The sequence below is a fragment of the Centruroides sculpturatus genome, unplaced genomic scaffold (assembly GCF_000671375.1).
Source record: "Centruroides sculpturatus isolate CEXI.00-Female unplaced genomic scaffold, Cexi_2.0 scaffold489, whole genome shotgun sequence".
In the NCBI taxonomy this organism is placed as follows: Eukaryota; Metazoa; Arthropoda; class Arachnida; order Scorpiones; family Buthidae; genus Centruroides; species Centruroides sculpturatus.
Window position 1 is genome coordinate 299,471 of NW_019384739.1, and position 9,708 is coordinate 309,178.

The 9,708-nt window shown below is 36.1% G+C and overlaps 1 protein-coding gene across 1 annotated transcript in view; it reads right to left on the bottom strand.

Annotated features, from left to right (window-relative positions):
* The window catches only part of LOC111628337 (SID1 transmembrane family member 1-like), a 128,283-nt gene extending 119,733 nt beyond the window's left edge, over positions 1 to 8,550 (bottom strand). Inside the window, exon 1 of the mRNA XM_023372105.1 lies at positions 8,538 to 8,550. The gene's annotated coding sequence lies outside the window, so the exon portion shown is untranslated. The remainder of the gene's footprint in view (positions 1 to 8,537) is intronic.
* Between the last annotated feature and the right edge of the window lie 1,158 nt (positions 8,551 to 9,708).

Genomic DNA, 9,708 nt, shown 5'->3' on the forward strand with positions numbered 1-9,708 from the left:
AAATTTATTTATAAGAGACAATTCAAATTTAAACATTTCAAATTGAAATTGCTTCTAATAATTAATAAAAAACAATCTGAAAATATTTATCCTAAAAAATATTTTGAATGTTCTTATATATTAACGTATCACATGCAATAAACATTACAAGACAACCATTATAATTCATGCAAATAACCAATAGATTAGCTATGTTTGAAAGTCAATTTAACAGTGAGAGCAGATTATGAGATGGTATGAATTATCTACTGATTTTAACTTGCAATTATAAACTCAACAAACAGGTTTTCATTTATATAAAATAATTCAATGGGATAAGGCAATGCAACAGATAAGCAATCTGCAAGGTGCGATGCCTCCCAGGAGGACTTTTTATGGGAAACTTATCCCTATTTAGGGTTTATGAACATGAAAAAAACACAGAAAAATTCACTCTGCCAACCCTATGGCAAAGCACAAAACTGCAAACTTACAATTGATTTTCAGTGTTTGGTGATTTTATCCACTCAGCCAAAGGTGGGCCCTAAAGAATTGTAATATTTTAAGTTTGAATAACAAACTAGCAAATAAAACTGACAAATGCAAAATAAAATGTATTGTCTCTCTTCTATACAGGTATACGTCGCTTTACGTCGGTAATTGGTTTCAGGAGAGGCAACGTAAGTCGAATTTACTTATCTCCAAATCTACTTGTCACTAGGCTAAACCATAAATTATCATTCCCAGTTCTGTATTTTATTTATTAATGCATTTTTAATAATATATGGTTAATAAGGATCTATTTTAAGCTTAAAACAAATAAATTTTAGTTTTTAATATAGTACAGAAAAAAGTAATCTAAATTTACAAATGCATGTATTGTAAATATAGTACATACTTGTAAATGTATATATTTTAATATGATTTTATGTGCATTAAACGCTTTTATAGTGATATTACGACTTCAATATTTATGGCGGACAGATGAATAAAATGGCTTAAACTTGATTTTTATTTTTCCATATACTTTTTTGACAAACGACATATAATCAGGAACGACGTAACTCGAAACGACGTAAGTCGAGGTATACCTGTATTAAGTCACTGATTCAAAAGAACAGTCAAAAATTTGACTGGCCATTAATCTGAATAACTTCCTTAAAATTGCATCATGTTCAGTCAATACCCTCAATGAAAAAAAAAAAAATGTATTTTAAAGCCAGGGTGCAACAGCAATCAAAAATCAAGTCAGAATTACATACGGTAAAAAATTCTTATAAATAAATTTAGAAACAAAAAACAAACACATTGAAACAGAATTAACAATTTAGAAACAGAATAAATGTAGATTTGAACATAATGAAGTTCAATTTATTTGTTGAACATAAAGAGAGTTTAATATATTTGAAAGTAATTTAAAAAAGAGAAACTTAGTTTTAATTAATATAGTAGTAAATGAACTGAAAAAATTTATTAGTGAAAATTTCAGAGTTCATTACAAAGGTGTCTGGAAACTTAGATGCTTTATAGACTTAAAAACAATAGGAATATCAATATCTGACAAATAGGAACATAAAAGCTACTACACACATAAGAACAATACACATTTTATCCTGGAAAATGAAATTGCCACATGCACATATTAAGGAGGAATTTATTCATAAAGAATTTTTGGAAAATATACTGGATTTGAGGTTCCAGCAATCAAAAGCAGATGTTTTAAGGGAAACAGGAAGAATGCAATTGACAGTTTTCTTATGAAAATGGTATTAAAATATTATACTTTACAAGAATATTGGAGTTATCTGGGAAAGAACTATTATATTTCATCATAATAAATTCACATCCTGATGATGCTTAACTCAGTCGAAAAAGTTAATAAATTAATTTTTCCAACCAAGACTTTCAGATCTCTATTTGTTCATCTTTAGAGTTAATTTTCAAAAATAAAACTACTCATGCTCCACATGGCTAAAGGTCATTAATAATTTTATTTTTGAACTATTGAACAGAGTCATTTAACAACAACTCATATCAACTTTCATTACAAATGTTCCAAATTCTTCTGCAAACATTTCTAGAACATTTTGTATAATTGCAACGACTTCTTATTGAAACTATAATTCTATCTGCAAATTTCAAATCGACATTCCACTCGAATCATTGCGGTTCATACTTGAAGTTTAAATGCACATTATTTCCCACTTCTTTTATAAATAAAACAAATATCAGGAGTGAAAGAAAGAAGGAAGATATCGATAAAGGACATTTGAAAAGTTCTTTTCCAACAGTGAGACATTGATAACAATTCATCGTATTCCAGCAGCAACCAAATTATACCAGATTTTGGTCAGGACAATTCAAATAAAAGTATTTTACCACCCACAAAAGTTTTTGCACAGAAAAATTTATTCAACATACACCAGTACCCCGATGTAGCGATACAGTGTTTCAACATCTAACTGGCGATGCCAGCAGTCCAACCCACAAATTTTTTTTACCAAAAGGTGCAGTTAATTGCATTTGCCGACCAAAAGAGGAGAGAGGAAGGGTAAGACACAAAATAAGATTGCAGATGTAAATGACGCCATTGGGACTTTAACAGAGATGTAGAGAATGTCCGTAGGAGCAAAAATAGTCAAAGGAACCGTACCTCTAAATGTGACCATCAACCAGATATAATCCCCAAATTGACCTAAAACCTACTTCTGGACGCTATATAGCCACGCTACATGCTCTCTTAACCCCGTCGCACGTTCAACACACTGCACGACAGGGCTATTTGACATTCTAACAATATTTGTCAGTAAAAACTGAAGAAACGTCCGACACGCAATTCTTTGTCGGATAATCGCCTCCGAACACGGAACTTAATGCCGGCAGTTCCGGTCACCGTCACGCTCGCCCGCAAGTCGTTACGGGTATGGCAATCGGTGCCCATCACATATATAAAAAATGCATTAACCCGTACCAACTAAAAACACCTTCGACTGGTACTACTGCCTTTTCTTCGTGCTCCACGTCGCTCGCCTCAATCCAAGATCCGCAGGTAGTCGCGCACACCATAGCCAGCTATCGCTCGCACCTCGGCGCCCACGTGGGATCGAACCCCCGCACCCCCTAAAACTATATATCGTAAAGTACACCACCAACAGTCGGGTGGGCTACTCGAAGCCGACATAGTCACATGACTATATGGTTAAACGCCATAATCTTAGCGGCGCTCCGGCTCGTTAAGGTCCCAACGGCGACATCACATTCGCAATCGTACCCCAACGGGTACGGTCAATAACTCATTCGGAAGTGTTATTGTACCGAGAGGGGGCGTACTTGCCTGATTGCGGCCGAACTGGTATCGATACCAATAGGTGATCTGTCGATCGCTTCGGACAGCATTGTCGTACTCCTGAGAGAAATTGGCCCGGATTTCTACCACATTCGACGAACGACACCGGCTTCCTAGAAAGGAAACGACGAGTAAACACTCAAACAACATCTCGCCTTCACTTGCGATCGTCTCAGCTGACCGCCGAGTTAGTGTTGCCAAGTAGGCAACGTCACCGACGATAATTCCTACAAACGTCTAGAACCTGAACGAGCATTAATGTCAATTTATTCCGCACCGTGGCGCATACGCAACGTCGGCTTTTTCGCCCGATCCGAAGAGAAAAACTAGCGCGTTCCTCATTGTTTATCCATCGAGGAACTCGTTATACGTTAAATAAAACGGAACTAAGCGAGTTTAGTTTAAAATATAGTCGAAGATAAAGTTCAAACGAGCGTATTGAGACAAGCAAACAAATAAAGGACGATGACGGCGGTGAGAAAAATATTAAAGTATTTAACAGCGGGTCGTGTTTACCTACGTATCACGAATCAACCAGCAACGAGTCGCTCAACTTTCTCGGCAACATTTAAAATTTTGGTGGTGCCAACTATTATCATATTTTATTTTAAAAATTTTTTATATGTTTAACTATTATAAAATGGCAAAAAGCTTAATTTTGCCATTTTACATACGACCCCATTATCTCCCCACCCCTTCGACCTTTAATTACAAAAATTTAATGGCATCGATCTCCCTAATAAACAAACCTTCCCGAAAAATTTCAGAAATTTTCGACAAAAAGGATAGGAGTTATTAAGCTTAAAACATGGTGAACAAAATCGTGCCCCCCACACACACACACCTATATACACTAACATCCACAAATACAAAATTACCACCGATTTTTTTTTCTTTCTGCATTTCTCGGTGTTTCAAAGAGTCCTAAGTCCAAAAATGTAAAAATCTAAGGAGTCATTTTTTTGCCGGATTGCCATACAGTACTTTCTCTCTGTTATAACAGACAGTAAGTAATTACGACAAAACATAAATATTTGTACGTCGATTAATAATTCGGCAAAAACGACGAAGAAAAACGGAACTTGTTACGAACGAAAGGGTGGACGAAGGTGGGTTTAGACAGAGTTCGAATGTCGAGTTACCGAGGCGATTCGCTAGCCACTTTCGGGAGTGGGAAAGGTGTTCCATATTCTCGCATTTATAATATCATTTACGATCTAAGCGATTAATAAAATTCCTTGTAGGGATTTGTCCGCTTTGTAGTTGACGAGTACTGTAATTTTTCCAACATCTTTACTTTATTTCATAGATTTATAAAAAGATTACACCCGAGCCACCTCAAAGCAGTTAAGATCGTAAATGCCAGAATACCGAATATCTTCTCTCCCTTTAAAGTGGCCCGCAAATCTCCTTCGTAAACACCACCTTTGAACTTTCACTACGATAGGCGCTGTCGTCGTAACCGCTTTAAGTTTCTTTTCGTTACTGTTGTTCTCGTCGAATGAATGAATAATGCCGGAAAACTTTACGGTTTCTCGGTACCGTAAGCTTAATTCCAACAATAAGACACGTTTAATAATATGTATGACGACATGTGACGATTGACAACTTAACCGGATTAGTGTTTTCCAACAGATAAAGAGTATTGTTCGGCTTTTTACAACCCGCCCGCCTCCCCATTTCCATTTTCGGCGTCTTTATTCGACGCCCGCGGTCGAAATTCGTCCCCCGAAAGAGTATTTGAACCGATTCTTTTAGTTTAAAAATATTTCGTACGTAATTAATTCTTTGGGAATATCGAAGGCGGGATTTAGGGTTGGACATGGACGACGACGTCCGTTATTTACAAGTAAATATAATAGATGTGCTGTTTGAAGGGTTCGAGGATGTAGTAATGCCCGTTAATTAATTAGAGATGTTTGCCATTCGGGAGTGTCCGTTAATGGAAGGTATTATTATTTGTTTACGGATCTGACATAACTTAGGAATTGTAGAAGTTCGTAGCCAGAAAAGGTTTCCAGAAGCATGTTTAGAGTGAGTTTTGGGGAAAATATCGATTATTTTATTCCTAATTCTACCTTGTAATCTTACAAGTTAAAGAGCATTCCGTTTTAAACATTATCGTATTTTTTATGGAGAAATAAGTCATTCATTTATAAGTAAGGCTTCTGTCCAAACATTCAAATTATTTTATTTTCAGTTAACAGTAATTACGAACAAAGCATTCGTAATTGGTAATTGACCAGAAAATACCACGAAACGATATCGGGCTATTGGAGCTGTTTGCCACAGCGGCATAATTTAGAACTACAGTAATGTTTGCTCAAAGTCTAGACCAGTAGTGCTCATTTCCGAACTTCCGTTTTGTGTAAAATTTTGTCGCGACTCCTGGATAGACAGTAGACGTTTTCTAAACCGTCAACGTAGTTAAAGTGAAAATACTTCTGGGATTTGCGCTTATGTTTCTGCCTTATTCCTCTAATAAGGCAGAAACATAAGAGCCGACCGATCTTATGTCTTGATGAAAAATAATACAAATATTAAACAAAAACAATTGATATCCAAACAAAAACATCTGAGATGTAAAAAAATCGCCAAGTAAAAGTCAATGACAATTTAGACGACGGTCAAAATTTTTCTTGGCGGTTTTTCTTTGGTAAAGATAAGCTTGGCACTTGAAAGCGGTACCCACGAGATTTTTACCTGTATTTTTTTACCTTACATTTCGCTTTTAAGCGCCATGAGTATTATGTTTTACTCATTAACTCGAAACTCATCCTTTCCCCTTCCCCCCGATTTATATTAATCGCAATGAAACAAATCGTTATATCCTATTGTTATGTCGGTGTTATCTTTGACGACAAATTAACTTATCGCGATCATATTTGTTACGTTATCAAATCTTTTTATTACACGGCGTAGGCTATGCTCTGGTTTTCTGTAAAATTATGTTATCAAATTCTGTTTTAAAAGGCTATTTTCAGTCTACAGTTGATTACTGCCTCCCTGTCAGGCAATAACTTCCACATATTTCTTTCGTAAAGTTCATTCGGAATTAAATAAGGTCTACTGCTTCTTGCTGTTTAAATTTTGTAATCTTCCATACTCCAATAACCCAGAAGTATACCTTCTGTAAAAATTCGTAACACCTGTTTTTTTAACCTGTTTTTTATCGTCTTTCATTATCTCATAGATAATTTTTTATCGTGTATCCACTCACACGAGTCCAGTCGAGCACCTTTTGTATCGCGACTTCACTTTTTATAAAAACAAATGTAAATCTATTTTATATAATATTTAACTTAAGTTCTACTCCTTTGTGTTATTACTAGTTTATTTGTTATTGATCGCTGGCCATTTATTAGAGAAAAATTTAACATAATTAACTAAATATAATTCTTACAAAAAAGGATATAATTTTGAAAAGTATATATTATATTCACCGAATAACTGCGACAACGATATATCGCGGAATGGACGTGCCATTACGCCATTTCTGCGACAGGTAGCACATAGCACTTGCCTGTGTGGAGTGAAGTAGTGTTTTGCGCCGTAACATCGTGCTTTTCACGTTAACAATAGAATAGAGTCGTGCCAGTTATGTATCTAACTCCGTTCGGGAGAAAATTTTTGAATCGAAATAACGTGACTCGCGGTACAAATCGGAAGTTCGAATGTAGTTAATCTGCTTTCTGTAGCTGTAAACTTTCGGACGTCAAGGTTAGCAACTTCGACCATACGCGGGCCGCGACAACCTATCCAACACGGATCACTTTTCAAATACTAATAGTAGACCAGTGTTAAGTAGTAGTCGTGGACGTCCTCTCTGCCGGAAAGAGAACAACTACTACTTTTAGTACTTTAAATTACTTCAACCACCATCCGCAACAGTCCTCTCTTCGTATGGGACCTACCGGTACAGTAGCATTGAGTCGGAAAATTACATATTACGAAGTTACCGGGCTGCATAAAGTATAATTTAAATGGTTTTCGAGAGTGCAGAGTTTAAATGTTTGGTCCGTTTTTCGCGAAATTTGATTGGTTGGCAGATTACCACGTGATATTCCGCTGTGAATGAAACACTTTGTTAGTCGATAACATTAGAAAAAATACATCTTACATTTTTTAAGATATACTTTCGATTGCTTTCTACTCGACCAATGAAATTGTGCCATTTCGTATCATCCGAGTATCGCGATAAACGTGATAATCGCGAGGTTGAGGCCGAAGTTTTCAACGCGAAAACGTGTACGTGGGACGTTCAGCGCTGCCTGAACGTCCGACGTACACGTTTTCGCGTTGAAAACTTCGGCCGCAACCCCACTAATGATAGGCTGAAATAACAAAGCTCTTTATATGGCTTTCGTTTAATGTTCGTTATATTATAGTATTTGATTTATATAACTAGAGAGGTTATCTTAAATCAAATACTATAATGTACAGTCAAACCTATCTAAAACGGTACCCTCAAGGGACTGAACAACTCTTTCGTAGTAGACGGGTTTCCGCTATATACAGGTTACCTGTAATAGGTAGACTATCCCTCGATTAAGGCTAATGTTAGAGGAGCGTGAAAACTCACCTACGCAGTTTTTTCGATTCACAGACGTGAAAATTCACGGACAGAAAGGCAGTGGACGAATGAGCGCTATTTTTCACGGAGCGTGTTGGTAATCATGTTCATTTCATTTTTCTTATACTGTATTTATGTGCATTTTTGAAATACGCGAGTACCGTACAGTACACCCTTCGACGGAAACGACGCCCACCCAGTATTTCCTGGAAACAATCCCAGGTTTTCACGCTGTCTAACCACCGTCGGCTCGGAGTTGATGTCTCGGCGCGCGCGACGGTCACGCAACGTCGCGAGATAATGGAGGACGATCCGGCGGCTCGTTCGTGCCCAAAAGATCACTCCCACAGATTTTATGCAATTTCGTGACGTCCGTGTAAAACGACGGACACGAAATCACGCTCGTCTGACATAATCCTAATGTGTTTAATAAATGTCTCCGTCTTATCGCGTATATCGAAATGGCGTTAAACAAATACAAAGTGACTGTGTACTCGACCGAACAATCACCGCCCGCTAAAACAAATTTTCGGTTAATAACAAATACTTTTATTTTAACTTTAATTTTTTTTCATTTGTCCGTAAAAGTTCTCTAATATAAAAATGAGTAACCGATTGAAAAATAAAATAAATCCTTACCTTCGTCGGACAAAATTATACTCGATCGGTTCGTTTTTTTCGTAAGTGAAAAAACACAAACTGCGTGCGGAACGTAATCGTCGGCATGTTTCGCAATCATTACAAATGGAATAATAATAATAATAATACGTGTCTGCGACACACTAAGATTTGTTGCAAATTCGTCAATCTTTAACAATTCCTTCTCGCTCGTACGTTTTGTATCCTTTAGTTAGAAATTTCCCCGACGAAACTTTCAAAAATTTCGACATTTCGACTTAATTTTATTCAAACAAAATGCAATGTAAAGATTTAAAATAAGCTTCAAAATAAAGAATAAATTTCACAACTTATAATTACATCACGTATTTATGTTAAGTAAAAACAACTGTTAATAAAAATACGCAAAAACTTTCCGTTCAAATCCCGATAAAATTAATGTAATACAGTAGTAGTATTTTGATATTATTATATATTTTTTGACTATTTTTATAATTTATACGTGCAAGTTTTGTAAACTTCTTGTTAGATTTGTGTTACGTCGGATAAATATATCTATTTTTCCGTTATACGGAGCTATTTTCCTTTCCGTTTCCGCGTTAGACAGGTTCCGCTATACGCGGATTAATTTTTGCAAAAAATTTCCCATTAGTGACAGGTTTTTGCTATAGACAGGCTTGAATGTAATACAATAGAAGGGTTAGATGAAGGAAATAATCTAATAATCGAAATGTTTGTACTGTACTTATTTTTTGCCCGGGCAACGCCGGATTTATTCGCTAGTTGTTCCACATATTCTTAATATCGCTAGCCTTTGATTAGTTTTAATTTGTTTGCAGGCAACGAACGTATAGACGATAAAATTTATCCGCCGAGCTTTCGTTCCGATCTCGCTAATACGATGTTAGGAAGAACAATGGCGGCTTAAAATCACGTGATCACCAACTGCCAATGAAAAAAGCGTTCCTTAACTTCTGAGCCTATAATGAAAGAGTAGTCATACAGATAAGCGCCGCCATGTTTTTTCCAAACTATTTATTTAGCCGCAGCCGCACACTATGCTTACTGTACAGTAGTACATATTGCTTCATCCAACCGTTTTTTATAACACAATCTTCGAGAAATGTAGACTTTATCTTTACATTTCTCATAACCGAAAATCTCCATCGAATATCGTAGAATTATCGTGTTG